Source organism: Danio rerio, chromosome 2 (genome assembly GCF_052040795.2).
Source record: "Danio rerio strain M-AB ecotype USA chromosome 2, GRCz13ab, whole genome shotgun sequence".
NCBI lineage: Eukaryota > Metazoa > Chordata > Actinopteri > Cypriniformes > Danionidae > Danio > Danio rerio.
Genome location: NC_141022.1, coordinates 43,268,059 through 43,288,877, shown reverse-complemented (window position 1 = coordinate 43,288,877; position 20,819 = coordinate 43,268,059). Strand labels below are relative to the sequence as shown.

The window sequence follows — 20,819 nt, the reverse complement described above, 5'->3', positions numbered from 1 at the left end:
AAGAACATTCCATTCTCGCAGCGCCAGTGTGTTTGTGTGTTTTGAAAGGTCTCCTGGTTCTGGGTGACCTGGAGCTGAAGTGCTGAGAATCTGCTAGAGACCTCTTCATGACTTCTCTGTAAAGACAAACAGTCCATTTCCAGAGCATTTTGGGTTGGGGTCACATGTCGTGACGTTGATCCGACACAGAAAGGTCAAACGCTGGACTTGTTCAAACTCTTTTATTTTGTGCCTTAAGGAATTTAAACGGACTTTAACACTCAAAGTACAACATTTTGTTAGTTTAGAGTCTGGATAAGTCTGAAGGTTTGTTAGTGTTGTTTAACTGCTTGGCATAGGGTCACTTGTTGCAGGAGGAATTAGGTTCCTCCACAAGTGGATCATTCAGAGCTGACCTTAAAAACGTCTGGCTAGTTAACTTTCTGCCTTCTTTTGGCTCAGTAAAAACAAAATGGAATCAAGAAACGCTGATAGAACTGTTGAATCCAATGTTGCACTGCTATAGAGGAAACATTTCAAATAATAAAAATAAAACAATTTAAAGTATTTTGGACATTCATTTACTGCATTTTGGGGGTCTCAAATCAAACATTTTTGTTTTGTGTTCTCTGTGACAAAAAATAAATAAATAAATAAATAAATAAATAAATAAACTTACATTTAGTCTGTAGGGCATCACGGTGGCACAATGAGTAGCACGATCACCTCGCAGCAAGAAGGTAGCCGTTTCGAGCCCCGGCAGGGTCAGTTGGTATTTCTGTGTGGAGTTTGCATGTTCTTCCTGTGATCTCTTGAGTTTCCTCCGGGTGCTCCGGTTTCCCCCCAGAGTCCAAAGACATGTGGTACAGGTAAATTGGGTAAGCTAAATTGTCTGTAGTGTATGTGTGTGAATGAGTGTGTATGGATGTTTCCCAGTGATGGGTTGCAGCTGGAAGGGCATCCGCTGTGTAAAACATATGCTGAATAAGTTGGCAGTTCATTCCGGCGTGGCAACCCTAGATTAAAAAAGGGACAAAGCTGAAAATAAAATGAATGAATGAATTTAGTCTGTAATCGTGATCAAGTACTTGACAACCAACAGAAACAATGTCAACTACTACACTGGCATGCATAATATGGAGTTTTCAGTTGTTTTTGTAAATCTGTTTTGACAACATTATCATGTATACCGGAAACCTTTCTGTTTTAGTATATTGTTATGATGTAAACATACTCATAGATGCAAGATTATTCTCTCACAATGTGGGGCATTCCAGAATGGATTTTGCAAAGGTTGGAGTGATTTAAAATCCAGGGGAAGGCTCAAAAAGAGTGTTTTAAAAATGTTTTGTAAAACTATACTTATGGCAACATTACTGTCTGCAAAATATATGTTGTTTCTTGCACGTTTTGTGACACATTTAAAGAAATTTGTCCAGTCATAGATTCCAAAACTAAACATGAGTGAATGCAATTCTGACATACAAGATTTTCACAGAAGTCAGTCAAGTTTGTTGAAGGAAAAATCATGGTTTGGGGTTGGGGTGAGATCTGCAGCGCAACTTCAACAGTCTGCAACTTCAACAGTATTAAGACATTTGTGCTGCCCGTTACATGACAAACTACGGGAGAGGGCAAATTCTTCAGCAGGATAGCACTCCTTTTTATACTTCTGCCTCCATATCAAAGTTTCTAAAAGCAAAGAAGATCAAGATGCTCCAGGATTGACCATTCCAGTCACCAGACATGAACCTCATTGAGCATGTCTGGGGTAAGATGGAGAAGGCATTGAAAATGAATCCAAAGAATCTTGATGAACTCTGGGAGTCCTGCAATAGCGCTTTCTTTGCCATTCCAGATGACTTTATTAATCAGTTATGTGAGTCATTGCAGAGATGTATGGATGCAATTGTTCAACCTCATGAGTCATACACAATATATACACTGTGCATTATTTCTGTTCAGCGACAAGACTTTTGTCTAAGTCAGTCCTTACTGTTCTAATTAAATAATTAAAAATTAAGGCATGGTCATATTTTATTTTGATAAAATAAGCGTAATCTAGTGGCCTTTGCTTTTCATGCCTTTCATTATTTGCCACTTCTGATGCCAAATAATCAACTTGAATTCAAATTATTATTTGTTGTTCCTAAAATTTGGATAGGCAACAAGACATTTGTCAGGTAGTGTAGACTAGAAAATAAATAAATGTTGAAATGCTGCTAGTGTATTTCAACTGGAAACTGTTCTGAACTGAATATAGTTTATTTGTATTTTTGGGATCATTTTAATAAAGTCTGTGAACAAACACTAAACCCCATACATAGGCTTGCATAAATGATAAGAATTTTCATATTGCTGTGTACCTTTAAACTCTCTTTTCCCTATTTATAATTACAATATGGGTCAATGAAATTACGCCATATTCATTGTGATCACTAAAGCCTCCAACATATTCTCAGATTCATTTCTGTCTTTGAGTTGGATTTATTTGTTGTCCAGGAAGCTGTGTCACATATGGCCTTAATGAGTTTCTCAGTAAGTACCCTCTGACAGACATAACTTGGTCTTTGGTGCTTTTGACCCCAGCTGGACAGTTTCCGTCAACTGCTGAATGACAACACTCTGTAAAAGGCCTGATTAGGTATGTTCCATCCCCCACAAAAGTCATCAGAAAGCAAGACCACATATGTTTGTTGAAAAGACCAGCACTGCTCGTCTGACTCATTTCCGCCACTGTGAAATGTTTATTCTGAACGGTTAATTTCAGCGAACTGCTTTTGTTCAGTGAATACTTTTACTTTGTCCAATATGCATCAAACATGGCAGAATGAAACATTTACCTTGTCTTTACCTCTTACTCTATTTATTGTCTACAGTTTTGATGCAATCAATATATCTACTGTCACATTAATCGGATTCAGAAGCCATAGAGAAGGTGGTCAGCGAGTTGACTGGGGCTTTCAGGAGTCTGGTATCTGATTGCAGACCTCAGGCTGAGTCTGACTGCCGCGGTGATGATCGGTGATCACATCAGTATTCTCAGACAGGGAGACACCCTTCAGCTCTTCCCCTCTGCTTTGCTGATGAAATGCTGCCATGTCTGAGGGCAATGCTAAAAATGCAGGGAGGAGGGGGATTTACAGGTTCTTTTGTAAGCATTAAAAAAGACAGTAAGAAAAGAGGATGGGAACGGGAAGAGGAACTGATTCAAGCTAAATAGAATTCTAAATGAAGCTTGGGAGGAGCATACTTATCATAATCCTGTCAATCACAGAACGTACGCCTGTGATAATCCTGCTGACATCCACTTTCTCAATTGTACATTTCTCTTTTTTATGCGTATTTATTATTATAAAAAACAATTAAGTGTCACAGTCTTCCAGACAGAGTGTTGCTGTCTAAATAATAGTAATGGTGGTAGGGATAATTTGTGATTTTTCTATAGGTTACAGTTACAGCATGCCAGTAAGGTGATGGTCTTTATAAGTAAATTTTTATTATTTATTTTTTATTTTTTTAAGTGGATTTAGCTGTTGAGCTGTCAGGCTATTTTTGTTAGTGTGTTGCCTCTCGTTGGGTTAACATTGGAATGAGTTTGCCCAATTCAGCTTGCAGAATTTCCGCTGGTCGTCAGTGAAAGAGCACTCTGATTGGCTGTTGCTACAAATCAGAGCGCGAGACCAAAATCTGAATTGACGAAACCAAGCAAACAATGTAAGTCAAGAGGAAACACAAAAGATTTTTGCAAACAGTATGCATTATCAGATTTTCAGACGTATTGGCATGAGCAAACCATAGAAGTACTGTGAAAAGGGGGCAAATAGCTGCTTTGTTTATAGTTTGTATTGTGTGGAGCACTAGTTCCAGATTAACTTTGTGGAATGACAATACAGACTTCTGCCAGTGGTCCCCAACCTTTTTATCAGTGTGGATCAATCAATGCTTGACAATTTTATCATGGACCAGGGTGGGGTGGTTGTTTGTAGGTTGCTAGGTGACCATTAGTTGTTTTTTTTTCAGAGGACGACAAGCTGATAAAGCTTTGCTGTCACTCTGATACAAGTTTTGTTTATGGAGAAAACTATACAAAGCACTGCAGTGTTGGGGTGTTCTGTGTTTGTCTGAGATAATAGTCTACAGAAATGTGTATATTCCATACAAGCTGAAGGGGATCAGTCAGTTCTTGTCACATGACTCGCAGTGCACTCGCGGCATGAATTTTGGCTGGGTGCATCTAGAAGGTGTCAGCGTGTCACGCCTTTTGCGTGTGCACACCTCCATTGGAAATAACGAAATTGCACAAACTCAACAGTCGATCCTCCTGCACAATAATAGTTGTTCCCCTGATTTGTTGACAAATGGATTGCAGATCCATTCCTTGATAGTTTGAGGGTCCTTCGCTGTGCCTTTTCCCACTAGCAAAAAATCCTTTCAAAGATGTCTGTTTCTTACTCATTTTGCTTCTTGTGGGTTCAATTTGGGCACTCAGGGGATCGAGATGTAAGCGAGAGAATACAGCCATTATCAAAATAAAAGATTTTTCCAAATAAAAAATAATTCAGACTCAGATAATAAATACAACATAAATAATTAATGATTTATTTTACAGCCCGGTACCAATTGATCCACGGACCTGTACTGGTCCGTGGCCCGGTGGTTGAGGACCACTGATTTACATGACGATATTGTTTTTGGAACTGACAAATGCATAAATTTGAAAATGAGTTTCAAAGTGGGAGTTTTTGAAAATGCATCCTTTTCCAGGCATGTAAAACACCCTACTGTTTCCTAACCAAGTGACCGCACCAAATACTCGTCTGGCATACGCAGTACATGCTGATCTTCAGAAATGTTGTTGTAGATTTAATTTATTTTTTATTTTTTTAAATGCAAAGAAACAACATTTCCAGGCTCATTGTGGATACGCACCCAGGTCTACATTTCTGGAGACATCGAAATATGTACCCAGAGCTACATCTGCTTGCAGTTTTGGTTCCACATATCCAAAAGCAGCCGCTGTGTACATTGATCTCAAATTTCTGTCATGAAAAAATGCCTTTTTCACATTTAAATCCAGCAAAGGCCACAATATGCATTTCAGTTGACCAGCTTGATGTTGACTGACTGACTTAATGTTTTCAAAAGCAATCTGGGAAAAAAAAGCCGCCCTAGCTATGTGATTTTTACCAAATTTTCAGATTTTATCACATTTTTAGCCTGTTTTTTTATTTATTTTTTTTTTTTTAAAGCTTTTGCTTTATCTGGTTTCTGGAACTATTCTTCGTCAGACTCGAACCCTGCCGTCATGGTCCACTCCACTCCACGTCCCAAGTCTATTGGCATAAGTGGCTAGCATATAACACCAGAAAAGCCTTCTATACGGAGGTAAGCAGTCAGCAATAGTAAAAAATAAAATAAAACGCTGTCAGCGGCGTCATCCCACCCTATAGTGTTTGTTTTACAGATAAAATGCAGAGAGATGTACCTCTGGGTATATATTTTGCGGTCTCTTTTCTTTTGTATTCAACAGAACAAAAAACATTAGTTTGGAACAAGTCAATGGTAAGTAAATGATGGCTGAATTTTGGGTGAGCTATCTCTTTAAGGTTGTGTTTAGCCAACTGCTATACCATTCCCATAGAAACATAATGCCTGAACTGCTCCTGAAAAGTTCATATTTTGTTAATTTCCAAGATATTTCCAGCATAAGCAATCGGTCGTTGCTGGCCATCCATCTTCTTACCATATGCTAGTAAACAGTTGTTCCCAACTTTGGATTGTCTTTCAGTACTTTATGTTTGTATATGGTGAGCTCAGGCATGTGTTGAGGAAACTGAAGCTGCTTGTATGCCGTTTTTACAGCTGCGCGCTTTGAAGGCTGCTGTTATCAAATCCCAATGCTTTTCACCATGCTTGTTCACTGTTTACATATCATTTATGGAATTTCTTCTCCTATAAAACATCAACAGAAAAGTTTGCAGCATTAAAGCTTTTTTTTTTTTTTCTTCCTTTAGACCTTATCATCATCTACATTGTCTGGAAGTCCAGTACAGCGGCAGCACAAACAAAACAGACAAAGCTCATGTTTAGATGATGCTATCGTCTCAGTTTCAAAGCTAAAGTGATTTATGTCAGCTTCCTAACATGTCTGTGCCTGCTTTGGCTCATTGAGGCATTGTAAAGTGCGTTCACTCCATTCAGATCAAAACAGGAAGTACAAACAACGCACAAACAACAGCCTAATCGCTTCCTGTCAGAGGTCTTTTGCGGAGCACGACCCATAAGAAAACAACAGCGCCGTTGGTCAGATGGGGAGATAAAGAAAGGCCATCTCTTTCATCATTTCCCATCTTCTCAAGCACAATGTTTTGCAAACATGTTTATAGTTGTAAGAGATACATATTTTGCGAGCACCCACACACTATGGTTATGGACAGCGGCCAGCAGAACATATTACAGCTTCAACCCATGTGCTCTTGCCCACACACAGTGACACTGGCATGATCTATAGGGAGACTCCCATTAAAATATACACCCGGTCAGATTTATAGTGAGCATTGACTCCCCAAAAAAAGATCATTAGATGAACATGTTGAATTTATGTGTATATGTGCTCAAGTACCTTTCGAAATAGTGCCTGGGGATGTGAATATGTCTGTTGAAACTTGTGTACCTGTATATTGAACTGTGCAGTATGTGCTTTATGTTCATGTGTAGATGTGTGTATGGAGGGGTTGAAGCCGTGGAGAATTGGAATCTGGGTTATTTATGTATTTATGTTGTGTTTGTGAAATCGTACTGTAGTCTACAGGAGTCTGCGTGTCTTCTTGAACTTGTATTTATTTGTGTTGCGCCTAAGGCAAGGGTTGAAACTAGAGGTCTGAAAATCCCTCGGGGTCAAGAATGGAGCTATAACTTAAATTTACACCATGTTATCATCTCAATGTCTCTCTCACACATACATACACACACTCACTATTTTTTTTTCATTAGGTTTAAGTTCACCTCAAAAGCTCGTAGTGTTGTTGAATAATTGAATTGGTGAATTTTTACCGCTCAAAATATGATATATTTTATTATATAATAATAATATTTTAAATATGTTTATATTTAAAATGTCAGAAAATGTTTTATTTCATAAAAAAATAACAAAATGCTGCCATATTTATATTATTCTTAAGTCAACATAGTACTAATTTCAGATCAAATCTATAGTTGGTGGGATAACCAAAAATAATCACTACAAAAGAAAAACATTTCTAATTCTAAACAGTTTTATTTAAAAAATCAGCATACTTTACAATCTTTTTTATGTTCTCATTCCTTTTGTAGAATCAAACAAACATCAACACATTAACATTTTAATAAGTTGATCGCTGATCTAGGAAATAAACTAAGATGATGACCCACAATGACCCCAAATGCACATGAATAGATCAAGTAAATATATAATACCTGACAAAAGTCTTGTCATCCATCCCAGTTTTAAGAGCTACAAAAAATAACTTCTAGTTGATCATTTGGAAAAGTGGCAGAAGGTAGATCTGTTAAACTGCATTCCAATCATCACAAATACTACAGAAGACCTATTGAAAGCTGGATGGACCCATGATTCTTACAGATATCAGTCAAGTTTGGTGAAGGGAAAAATCATGGTTTAGGGTTACATTCAGTATGGGGTTGTGCGGGAGATCTGCAGAGTGGATGGCAACATCAACAGCCTGAGGTATCAAGACATTTGTGCTTCTCCTTACATCACAAACCACAGGAGAGGGCAAATTCTTCAGCAGTATATCATTCCTTCTCATACTTCAGCCCCAACATCAAAGTTCCTAAAAACAAAGAAGGTCAAGGTGCTCCAGGATTGGCCCGCCCAGTCACCAGATATGAACAATATTGACCATGTCTGGGGTAAGATGGAGGAGGAGGCATTTAAGATGAATCCAAAGAAACTTGATGAACTCTCAGAGTCCTGCAAGAACACTTTCTTTGCCATTCCAGATGACTTTATTAATCAGTTATTTGAGTCATTGCAGAGATGTATGGATGCAGTCATCCAAGCTCAAGAGAGTCATACACAATATGATTTTTTTTTTTCCACTGCACCATGACTTTATATCCGATACTGTACATTATTTCTGATAAGTGACAAGACTTTTGTCTAAGCAAAGTCAGACCTTACTGTCCTAATTGATCAATTTAAAAAAAAATTAAGGCATGATCATATTTTATTTAAATAAAATAAGTATAATCTAGAGGTCTTTGCATTTCATATAAGCCACTTCTGATAACAAATGATCAACAAGAAATCAAATTATTGTTGTTTGTAAAACTTGGCTAGACAACAAGACTTTTGTCAGATATCAATATCATACCATATTACTTTCTTTGTAAAAATATATTTAATATAATATATATTAGACCATATTATATTATTACACTATATTTCACTTAACTAATCTGTTCAAGGCCAAACTACTTTAAATTATGTTTACATTATCAAAATAGCTTCTGGAGCACAGAACGTTTAAAGACAATCAACCATAAACAGTTAGATCAGTTTGAAACGTGCTTTCTCATTGAGCAGAGCGGCTCTGGAAAGAGTCATATCCTGAGACCATTCAGGGCATGACACAAAGAACGTCCTGCCAACTTTCTGCCTTTGAAGTCCAAAACATTTCACTGGCGAATCCATTTTACACTTTTGACCCATTTATCACTGTTTTGACAAGAGAGAGAATGCATGAGTAAGCCAGTCATAATCACCAAGCTCTTCTGGCAGTAAAGAAGCACCAGGCCTGAGAGACTGTCTCTACTTGCTTTCTGTCAATGATGGTAGAGGGGGGAAAAATACTTGTAATAGATACATGCTCTGGTTTTTCTCAAAAGGCCTTTTGTTTTATAGAGAAATCTGTCAGACTTAAGGGGGATTTAAAGGGGTTTGATGTGCAACTCTAGAATGTACATTGAGCACATCATTTATCTTCCTGATCCAAAAGTCAGATGAATGCTAATTAATTGTAAACTTTAAATGTGGAGATGCATTAGACCACACATCTTTGGTGGAATGCTGTAAAGTGAAATTAGGTTTTGCAAGTTTTAGACTCTTCTAAAGCATAAAAAAATCATTATGTTTGCAGATATTTAAGGAACATGTTAAGTGAACTTAAGTTTTTTTATGAAAAACAATGCTTAAGTCAGTTATTCTCCTTTGAAATGGAGCGTTCCATGTCGTAATGTAATATATATATATATATATATATATATATATATATATATATATATATATATATATATATATATATATATATATATATATATATATATATATAAATAAAATGTCCCAGTTTCAGGAATGTTTAATGGCATTTGTCAAAAGATGAAACAGCCAATTGGATGGTGACTACATCACCACTGCAAACTGTAGGCAAACAATTGAATAATACTGTCTTTATATAATGGCTTAAATATACAAGTTTTTATAAAATAACTACAATATAAAAAAATCGAAAATTGTTTTGCCATTGTATACAGGATACAATGAAATTGCAGAGCTTCTACTTAAGATGCTGAAAGGACTAACAAAGATACATGAGAGAAAGAAATATGCAATTAAATGAAAATATTTGTAAAATGCTTAGATAAGTCATGATTAATTGCAACCAAAATAAAAGTCTTTTGACGTTATAAATGTGTACTGTGTATATTTATTATTTAAATACACACATGCATGCATAAATATTTATATATTTATTTATATTTAGATATAAAATGTATATGGACACGACACACACACTATAAATACATAAACATGCATACAGTTGAAGACAGAATTATTAGCCCCCCCACCCCCGATTATTATAATTATTATTATTATTAGTAGTAGTAGTAGTAGTAGTAGTATTAGTATTATTATTATTTTATATATTTCTCAAATAATGTTTAACAGAGCAAGGATTTTTTTTATAAATGCCATAATATTTTTTCTTTTTTATTGTATTAGCTAGAATGAAAGCAGTTTTTTTTTTTTTTTACATTTTGAGGTCAAAATTATCAGCCCCTTTAAGCTATATATTTTTCGATAATCTACAGAATAAACCGACGTTATATAATAAGTTGCCTAATTACCCTAACCTGCCTAGTTAACATAATTAACCTAGTTAAGCCTTTAAATTCCCCTTTAAAATTATCAAGTAAAATATTATGTACTGTCATCATGGCAAAGATAAAATAAATCAGTTATTAGAAATGAGTTATTAAAACTATAATGTTTAGAAATGTGTTGAAAAAAATCTTCTCTCCGTTAAACAGAAATTGGGGAAAAAATAAACAGGGGGGCTAATAATTCTGAATTCAACTGTGAATTTGTTTTAAATATGTGTTTGTATTACATAATAAATAAATATTACACAAACACACACACACATACACACGTCGAAACAAACTTTTATTTTGGATGTGATAAATTGCAATTAATCTTTGCCCAGCACTAATTTAAAATCCTTTAAATGATTATAACCGTGACTTGCTACTCAAATTTTGCACATAAATAAGTATTTGTGTTTGACACTGTGTATAAAACTTTAACCATATTACTTGCACTGGCTATATATTCGTTTCCTATTTTATTTAGAACAAACTATATTTGCTGGTATATTAATGACAAAAAATGCCATTCTCTGAGATCAAGAAGCTATTTTCATTGGTGGTTGTCTGTGTTTTACATTTTCTGATAACATACTTCTGGGTAAACTCTTAAAAATCAAAAATTCTTTTGAGGATTGGTGTGTGCATAGTTTTGGCCGAGCTCATAAGAGACCTGATCCTCTTTGATTTGTTGTGCTGTGGTTGGTGGTCAGGTTGTACACCCGCAGGCGCAGATTTACCCCACAATATCACCAACATCAGTCAACTTGCTCTTCTTATTGCCTCTTGTGGGATTAATCTGACCTCCCCAATGCCTGCATAACTCCAAGCAGTGCCCAGAATCTGCACAGAAAGTGACAAGGAGGACATGCAGGAAAAAAAGTGAGATATAAAGTAACAAACTGGAGCCTCGTTTGCATTCGAAACAAACTGCCACTGCTGAATAGTGCCCTGGAGGGTCATTAGAGCTGACATTTGTGTGTCATTGGATCATTTCCTTCCACCTCAGCCATAGCGTGCTCTGTGCCGCACTCTCTCTTTATGGAGAGGAGTCTTGCCTTTTTATTGCACCCTTGTTTTGCTATTTGCATTTACAGAGTGAACTCTGAGGTTACACTGCCTTCGCCGAGTCGACCCGATCTGCCTTTCTGTACTCCCATAGAGACTGTTTGTATAATTGTGGAAGAAACTAAGTGTGTGAAACAGCCAAACTCCTCTAAAACACCTTAACTAGCTTGTAAAATCCATCGAAAGGTCACAGTAAAATATCTACTTTCAAAGCCGGTCCCAGAATTGACTGCGGGGGATGTTTTTTGGTGCAACGTGTTTTAGCCATCACGATGGCAATTTAAGACATACGCAGAACATATTTGTCATGTGAGATTACTTTTGAACAAGCTTACTGCAAGTGCATCACAAAACATCTGTATTATAAAGACTGGAAGTCTAGTGCATCTGTTTTCAGGATGACGTCAGCCTAGGAAAGGGATTTCACTGCAATAACTCTCCATCAGGTCAAGACTTACAGTGTCATTATTAGCCAAAAGAAATCTTATTGATAATAAGAATAAAACATTTTTATAAATGTTTTAAATATTTTAATAGATGTATTATAGATTGTGTAATATTGTTATGACTGTTTTAAGATTATTTACCTTTTTTCCCCTTATATTTAAATGGGATTTTTGATGCTTGTTCAAATTCATTCATTCATTTTCTTTTCGGCTTAGTGCATTTATTAATCTGGGTTCGCTACAGTGGAATGAACTGCCAACTTATCCAGCATATGTTTTACGAAGTGGATGCCCTTCCAGCTGCAATCCATTCTGGGAAAGCTTTTTCAACTATTAAACTATTAATTTAAAAATATTTATTCTGGAGATTTTTGGGGGAAACTTAATTGCTTTATGTTCAATCTACTCAAATTAGTTGTGTTAACTTAATGGATTTGTGTTGTGGCAACATAAATGAATTGTGTGCAAACCTTCATTGTTTCACAGTGTAGCTAGTAAAGCTTGCAAATTTAAAATCATTATTATTAGAGACAATGTACGTAAGACCAGCCTTGTATTTTTAGACTTCCTTTTAGCTTTTATAACCTTGTTTTAAGTTTGCCTATATATGATTGTTCTATAGTGACAAAATACATTCCTTTATGTAAAGCTTCAGTATATTTTGAGAAGCAACTAATAATAATCTTGCAGTAACTACTCTAAGATCTCACATATATTGAATAAAAAAGTGGACAATATGAATTGGATCTTGATTTATTTCATATAATAGTCCTTTTTTATGTTTAAATGCTTTGCCTCATTTATGAGAGAATGTCACTTCTTAAATGAACAGAAATTCTCCTGTTTAGGTTCTCTTAAAACAACACTATAAAACCCAAAAAGTTAAAGTAACTCAAACCATTTGAGGAAACCGACTGCAATAAATCATTTAAATTCAAAAACTAATCCTTATGAATACTGTGAACTTAATCCATTTGAGTAAATGAAGCAACTTGAGCAAAATAGATGAAGAGAACTCAAACCAACTGAGTACTATAAAACCCAATAAGTTGAGGCAGCTCAAACCGTTTGAGTTAAAGACTAATCTATATGAGTACTGTGAACTTACTCCATTTAAGTTGAGGTAATGAGATATTTAATCAACTTATTACCTTCAACTCTAAAATCTTTGCAAATGAGTAGAATTTACTTTCAGTCAATTTTGAGTTAAGTACACTCATTACATTTGGTAAAGTTGACTGTTGGGTTTTAGTACACAAAATAATTTCTCATTAGACCAAAATAAGAAAAGCATACACCTTAAAATGCTATCAACAAGCTATGTTTAAGATAATTAGACGAAATACTCGGCTTTGAATAACTTTTATAATACTTATTTTTAGATATTTTATTTTCAGGGGCTCAGAATTTCTCTTAATTTAAAAATTAGACCAAAATAAGAAAAGCATACAGCTTAAAATGCTATCGACAAGCTAGGTAATTAGATAAGATAATTAGACTAAATACTCTGATTTAAATAACTTTTATAATACTTATTTTTAGATACAGGGGGCAACCTAATTGATTTATGTTCAATCCACTTTAATTTGTTAAGTTAACTTCATTGATTTGTGTTGGGACAACATGAATGAATTGTGTGGAACCCTGCATATTTACGCTGTAAAACCTAGCTAAGTTTTTTTGTTATTATTATTTATATTTATTTTAAAGATTATCACCAAGTATAATTATTTTACTACACTTTCAGCTAATTTGACATGTGTCTAGGCTGAATCTTCTTAAATCATTAATATATAATTTCATTTGATTGCAGTGTATTTCAAACAATTTATTTTTACAGTTGTGTTGTCTGAGTTATACGAAAAGAAGACAAACTCAGAGCAAATTGTTTTGGCCGCAGCATCTGCAGACCAGCTCTAATACCAGTCCAAGCTCTTGCTCGACCGTTTTTCGTGGCCCATGAATGTTTTACAGACAGTGAAGATAAAACACTAGTAATGTCTTCATCGGGGCAGACTTTGAAGCGCGGACATCTGCTTCTTATTTTATCACCGTTCCCTCAGCTCGCCCATCCCAAAAAGCCACAATTTCCAATCAGCCGTTTGCTTGGGATTGTTGTAATTAAATACTTAGGCTTTATTGGCTTCCCCTCTTGCTGAAGACTTCCATGGGGCCAAGTCTCTAGTGGAAAGGAAGAGCTGACTGCAGATTGTGACAGATTAAGAGGCAATAAAGTTCAGGATGAGTTCAAGCCGGGAGGTTTGGGAGGCAAGTGACCTGGCTTTTCCTCTTACACACCACAGTGTTTAGAGAGTAAAGCGCAGACAAGCTCGGCACAGTCCTAACTCTGCCTGAATAAGCTGACAGAAGAATGTCTGATGAGATAAAAGTGTAAGGAAGATAAGAGATGTTCAGAAGTGATGCAGTCAGTTTGTGAGGAAGAAGGAGATCATGAAAGAGAAAGCAGACGACCTTCTGAGAAGAAGCAAAGAATCGAGTTCATAGGATGAGAGAAAAGAGAAACAAAGTTTGGAATAAACGCTGTGAAAGAGATTATGCAAGGTGTGTGTGTTTGTGTGTGTACAGAAGAAGCTCACTAGGATGTCATTCAGTTTAACAACAGTTTATATACTAAAACATTCTTGTCAGTCATGCTTAGAACAGGAACTATTTAATGGCATACTCGGACTATTTAGAAATCATTTAAATAATTACTGTTTTACATTCTAATACACTATCCTTGCCACATGGTCATTTGTCACCAAAGTTGTGCTACAATTTTTCTATTTTTGTTAATTCGAATATTCATATATTTTAAAAAGCTCAGCTCGAATATGTTGGTTGTTTAATTTGTACATTAGTGTATGTTATATGTTAAAATATATGTTATTTATACAACCCCAAATCAGAAAAAAATCCAGGCTCTGTCATGATATGGAGTTGTGTGAGTGCCCTTTACAAAGGTAACTTGCACTTCTTTGATGGCACCATTAATGCTGAAAAGTACATAGAGATTTTGGAGCACAATATGCTGCCTTCAAGAAGACATATTTTCCAAGGACACCCATGCATATTTCAACATGACAATGCAAAACCATATTCTGCACACATTACAAAGTTCGGGCTGCGGCGGAAGAGAATACAGGTATTTGACTGCCCTTACCGCCGTCCTGACCTGTCTCTAACATTGAATATGTGGCGCATTTTAAAGCGACAAATGCGAAAACGAAGACCCTGTACTGCTGCCCATCTTAAGAATTGTCTGCAGGAAGAATGTCTTCAGTCCCTAAACATTTTTTAAGTGTTGTGAAAAAGAATGGCAAAATTACAAAGTGGTAAATGCTTTACTGTTTCAACTTTTTATAAACGTGTTGCAAGGACCAACATTGGAATACTTGTTTTATTTGAGAAAATAAATAAATTAATAAATAAATTATGAGAAACACATTAAATAATGTGCTGTTGTTGTGTCTACAATGAAATAAAAGTCAAAAATAAATTTGGAAATCACTACTTTCACTACTTTATTTGTGTTCGGAATTGGGGTTGTACGTTATTTCACCCATATTTTGTTTTCACCCAAAAGTTGATAAACCATTTATTAGAAAATTAAGCCCCTTAAAGTCTTAATCATGTTTTTACGAGGTCTTAATTTTGTTCAAGTGTTGTTCACAGTGTTTGACTCTAAAACAGCACAAAATATATTTATTTTCCTCGATTGGTTCGGGCCGGGTGCGTCCAAGCTTCTCATTCCTAGGTAATGTCAAGTAATTTGTGACAAACACTGGAAGGTGAAGTGACGGGGGTCTGTTCAATACAGCACGCGCTGCAGTTGAAGGCTGCGCAGAGCGTGAGTCACCTAACATTAAGCGAGTGGCTGAGCAGCTGATAACATTTGCATATTTAAACCTAAAGGGTTCTCAACGCCGTGTTTCTGTTGCGCAGAACGAAACTGCTGCAACTAAACAAAATGATGTCACCTGTGTGCTAGATTAAAGTTCCAAGCTTATAGGTACACCAAGGCTAATGTGCATGCACACTGGATTAACTGTAGCAGCGGGCCATTCACATATCGTATCTTTTCCAAAATAGTTGCGCAAGTCGCACCTTTTAGACGCACCGAGTAGAAAACATCACACACCGTAGCGGTGAGAGTTACATTTATAATTACACCATTGACTATTCCTTACACCTTACCCTACCTTAAACTTATCTATACCACCAAACTTTTTTCTAACCCTACCCTATACCACCACAAGAGCACCAGTAGTGTTCTGCAATACATTATGAACACATTAAGTGATTTCCATAATTGGCAAATAAAATATTCACATTCAGCAGTTGTAATTATATAATTATAATCTAAATTGCGGCAATTTTATCAATTATAAAAACAGAAACTCGCCACTTAATTTTCCCTCAGTTTAGGTTTCTAAAAAACCCAAAAGAAAAGCATTTGACTGTAGCTATACAACACATCTGTAAATGCTCTACTCTGCATTGTGGACACCAGAGCCCCACTTCTCCTTTATCTGCCAGACCACCGCCACACAGCCCTGACCGTCAGTCTCTTTTGTCAGGAAATGGAACACATTCCTCCACTTTTTCCCTCTGCGTTCCCTTGTTTTCTCCTCAACTGCTGCAGGCAACTTCAGGCAGTGTGTTAGGAAATGAGTGAGAGTATTCGAGTAAAACGGAGCGAAAACAGAAGGTTAAGCACATTTTAATGAGAATTGCCCTACTAACAAGCGAGGTGACCCCGCAGCAGCCCAGTATGCCGGCAGACAGACATGCTACACAGTCCATTTGAAGAGGCTCATGTAATGAGCCTCATGTTTGCGTGTCAAAGTTCTTCTTGTTTCTCAGCCGCGGTCTCCATCAGGTGCCTCTCTTGTCTAACTAGCAGTCTTTAAGCGATCGACAACATGACAAAGCCTTTAACATGGTGGTGACTCTGGCCCAAAGTGCTTGGAGATTCCTCTACAAATGTTGTTGTACACTGATTGTCCTGATTATGGGTTAAATATTAAATCCATGTGTGTTTCTCGCCACGCTGCCAGAGCTGTTTTAGTCATCAGTTACTCCCCGAAGCAAGAGCCCCTTTAAAGGGAAGAAGCGAGCGCTAGCTGATGCTGGAGCGTGTTCAGTCGTGTGCAAAACAGTGTCATAATACTGATCGCTTATAAAGTGAAACAATAATGGGTACTGATGGCTGCCAAATGCCTTTTCTTCCTCTAACAACGTCTATTGTCGGAGTTCATAAAAATGTGCGGGTGTAAGTTGTGTGCAGTGAAAAGGTGTGTTATTACTCAGAAGCTGTGTATGTACTTGAGTGAGTGCAAAACTGTCCCCTGGGCCATGGTTGGCATTTGTTGTCCTCCTGGCAGCCATCATGGCGAGATGATGGATGACCACCCACTAGTGGTGCTGGTCAGGGGTTCTGAGAAGACCTGCTGGTGGTTTATCTAATGAAAAGCTGGCACCATATATCTACAACACAAAGCACCATCTGCTAGGGGGCACCGTGTCTGCTTCTCCTGTTGAAGACAGAAAAACCACAGCCAGAGCTGTGTGCCACTCAGATAGATAGAATGATAGATAGATAGATAGATAGATAGATAGATAGATAGATAGATAGATAGATAGATAGATAGATAGATAGATAGATAGATAGATAGATAGATAGATAGATAGATAGATAGATAGATAGATAGATAGACACACCGACAGACAGACAGACAGACAGACAGATAGATAGATAGATAGATAGATAGATAGATAGATAGATAGATAGATGGATGGATGGATGGATGGATGGATGGATGGATGGATGGATGGATGGATGGATGGATGGATGGATGGATGGATGGATGGATGGATGGATGGATGGATGGATGGATGGATGGATAGAGCGAGTGATTTCGGGAGGGAGGGACAGATTGAGAAATATATGTATGGATAAATAAATAGACAGACGGATGGACAGATTGGTGGAATGGATCTATGGACAGATTAATGAAGATACGGATGGATGGATGGATGGATGGATGGATGGATAGATGGATGGATGGATGGATGGATGGATGGATGGATGGATGGATGGATAGAGCGAGTGATTTCGGGAGGGAGGGACAGATTGAGAAATATATGTATGGATAAATAAATAGACAGACGGATGGACAGATTGGTGGAATGGATCTATGGACAGATTAATGAAGATACGGATGGATGGATGGATGGATGGATGGATGGATGGATGGATGGACAAACAGATTGATGGAATGGATGTATGGACAGATAGATAGACAGATGGACCGATTGGTGGAATAGATGTATGGATAGATAGATAGACAGACAGACAAACAGAAAGATAGATAGATGGAGAAATATATAGACACATATGGATGGATGTAACTTGGGATAGATAGATAGATAGATAGATAGATAGATAGATAGATAGATAGATAGATAGATAGATAGATAGATAGATAGATAGATAGATAGATAGATAGATAGATAGATATTTAGATAGATAGATAGATAGATAGATAGATAGATAGATAGATAGATAGATAGATAGATAGATAGATAGATAGATAGATAGATAGATAGATAGATAGATGGATGGATGGATGGATGGATGGATGGATGGATGGACTGTGGGAGGGAGGGAGGGACGGATTGAGAAATATATGTATGGAAAAATAAATTGACAGACGGATGGACAGATTGGTGGAATGGATCAATGGACAGATGGATGAAGATACAGATGGATGGATGGATGGATGGATGGATGGACAAACAGATTGATGGAATGGATGTATGGACAGATAGATAGACAGATTGACCGATTGGTGGGATGGATGTATGGATAGATAGATAGACAGACAGACAGACAGACAAACAGAAAGATAGATAGATGGAGAAATATATAGACACATATTGATGGATGTAACTTGGTGGGATAGATAGATAGATAGATAGGTAGATAGATAGATAGATAGATAGATAGATAGATAGATAGATAGATAGATAGATAGATAGATAGATAGATAGATAGATAGATAGATAGATAGATAGATAGATAGATAGATAGATAGATAGATGGAAGGAGGGGCAGATAATTAGATAGATGGATGGATGAATGGATGGATGGATGGATGGATGGATGGATGGATGGATGGATGGATCAATGGATGGACAACCCATCAGTGGAATTGATGTATGCACAGATAGATAGACAGACGTAAGTAAGTAAGGAAGGAAGGATGGATGGTTGGATGGATGGACAGAAGGAAGGATGGATGGATGGAAGGTTGGATGGATGGATAGATGGATGGATGGATGGATCTTCCTTATAAAATTCCAGCTTAATTTTCTGTTGCTTAACTAGTTTGCATCAAATTCAGCTTTACTTGTAAATTTGAGTTCAGGATTCTGAGATAAAGGGAAATGTGCTTGTGTCTGGATGGAGTGCCGTGAACAGAGGCATCATGAGCAGAGCTGGGTTTTTCGTCCTCACTGTTTTATCTTTCAAAGTAACCTCCTGCTGTCCAAATCTGTTTGCATTTAGGGGAAGTTGGTCAGGAGAGAAATGTTCCATGTGAACGGCAATTTAAGGCACGATGGAGCACAGGCCACAGGTCCTGGTCACAGAGCATTAACTACACTTCAGCATCATGCATCATTTAAAGAAATGAGGTTTGCGTGTGAGTGTTAGAGTGAGTTTCGACATGTGTTCTTAAATCTGCATTGCATTGTGCACAAACTGTGAAACTTCTTGATTATTGTCTGGCCCTCGTTACACTGGGAAGATTGATAATGGCCATTATTTCTTTGTTTGTTTGCTGTAAAAGGGGATGTCAAGATTATCTAAATGAACATTAACATTAGATTTCCTGTCTGCATTTATTTAACGTTTGGGGTTTTAATGAGTTCTGGCTCTGGTTTTTAAAAAATGTGAACACAATGCCTTTAAACTGGAGCCAGCTCGACTTAAGCAATTAATTAAGTAACGGATTAAGATCTTTAATGAAGTTTGACACATAATATAGTAGAAAATTAAGTCCAAGTCCACAACACACAGTTTTATCAGCTCTCTAGTTCATTTCCAAGTGGAAAATTGGACCTAATTAAAAAACGCAGCTGAACAGGTACTGTAGAAATGCTGCAGTCACATTATTGGCTCTCCAGCTCCTGGTATTATTACTGTATGCATTGATCAGCTGTTCTTTCCTCTATACCCCATCGATGTACATTACTTTCCAATCGATTTTTATCCGCCAGCAATTGTTATTTCCAACTTCACGAGCCTTCGGTGAGATATCTGTTTTGTCTCTGTGGGACATCAAGAAGATGAATCAAGAGTGACTCATTGTGTTACTCATAAGCGCTTGTGGGCTTTTCCAACCGCAAACATTAGTGAACTACAGCCAAGTGGTTTGCTACTGAGATAGCACTGTTGTAACCAGACGTAACAGTTTTATAAACAGCCAAACAACCACAGAACAGTCAAACAAAGGTAATGAAGCAGCTGTATTTTTCTTAAAGGGCTAGTTAGCATTTTAAAACTATGATACTTGCTTAATCCACATTCCAGATCTTTTATGAATATTGCAGACTACAAACAAAGTTCTTTAAAGGAAAGTCATCTCACTTGGCAGCCATCTTTGAAACGTTTCTCGGGCAGTATGCTAAGGCATACTGTTTGAATGAGGAATCATCAAATTCTCCATAGTTGCATGCTAAGCTTATGGTTAAATTTCCTATTAGGAATCACTAATAAAATTAAACAACAAATGTATCTTTAGTTTCTTTTCTAAACATTCGAATCACACAAAATCTACAGAAACTCACGTCTGGTCTGAGTCCTTCCGATGAAGTGTCCTAGTAGTCTATAGCGATCGCTGATTGGCTCCTGTACAAGAAGGCGGGGCTTCATTCGCCATATTGAGCGTTACACTTTTCCCCCATTCAAAACTATACGAGTGACATGTCTTGTGTATTCTATAATCTTTGCTTCAAAAAAGTCACTTGTGTCATCTCTAAATTGCTGCATCCAAAATCGGATGTTACTTTTAAAAAAATTGCTCATTTTGAATGAGCAACAACTTCGTGAGTCTGGTTTCCATGATACTGGAATCTCATTACTGATACTACATCAACATCATATGCGAC

The 20,819-nt window shown here is 36.8% G+C and overlaps 1 long non-coding RNA gene across 3 annotated transcripts in view; it reads left to right on the top strand.

Moving 5' to 3' along the window:
- The window catches only part of LOC141378650 (uncharacterized), a 219,681-nt gene that overhangs the window by 126,115 nt on the left and 72,747 nt on the right, over positions 1-20,819 (top strand). Inside the window, exon 5 of one of the 3 annotated variants that reach the window (XR_015478783.2) lies at positions 5,997-7,484. The exons of the other annotated variants lie outside the window; for them this stretch is intronic. This is a non-coding gene — a long non-coding RNA (uncharacterized LOC141378650). Of the gene's footprint in view, positions 1-5,996; positions 7,485-20,819 lie in introns of those variants that run through there. 3 annotated transcript variants of the gene reach the window in all.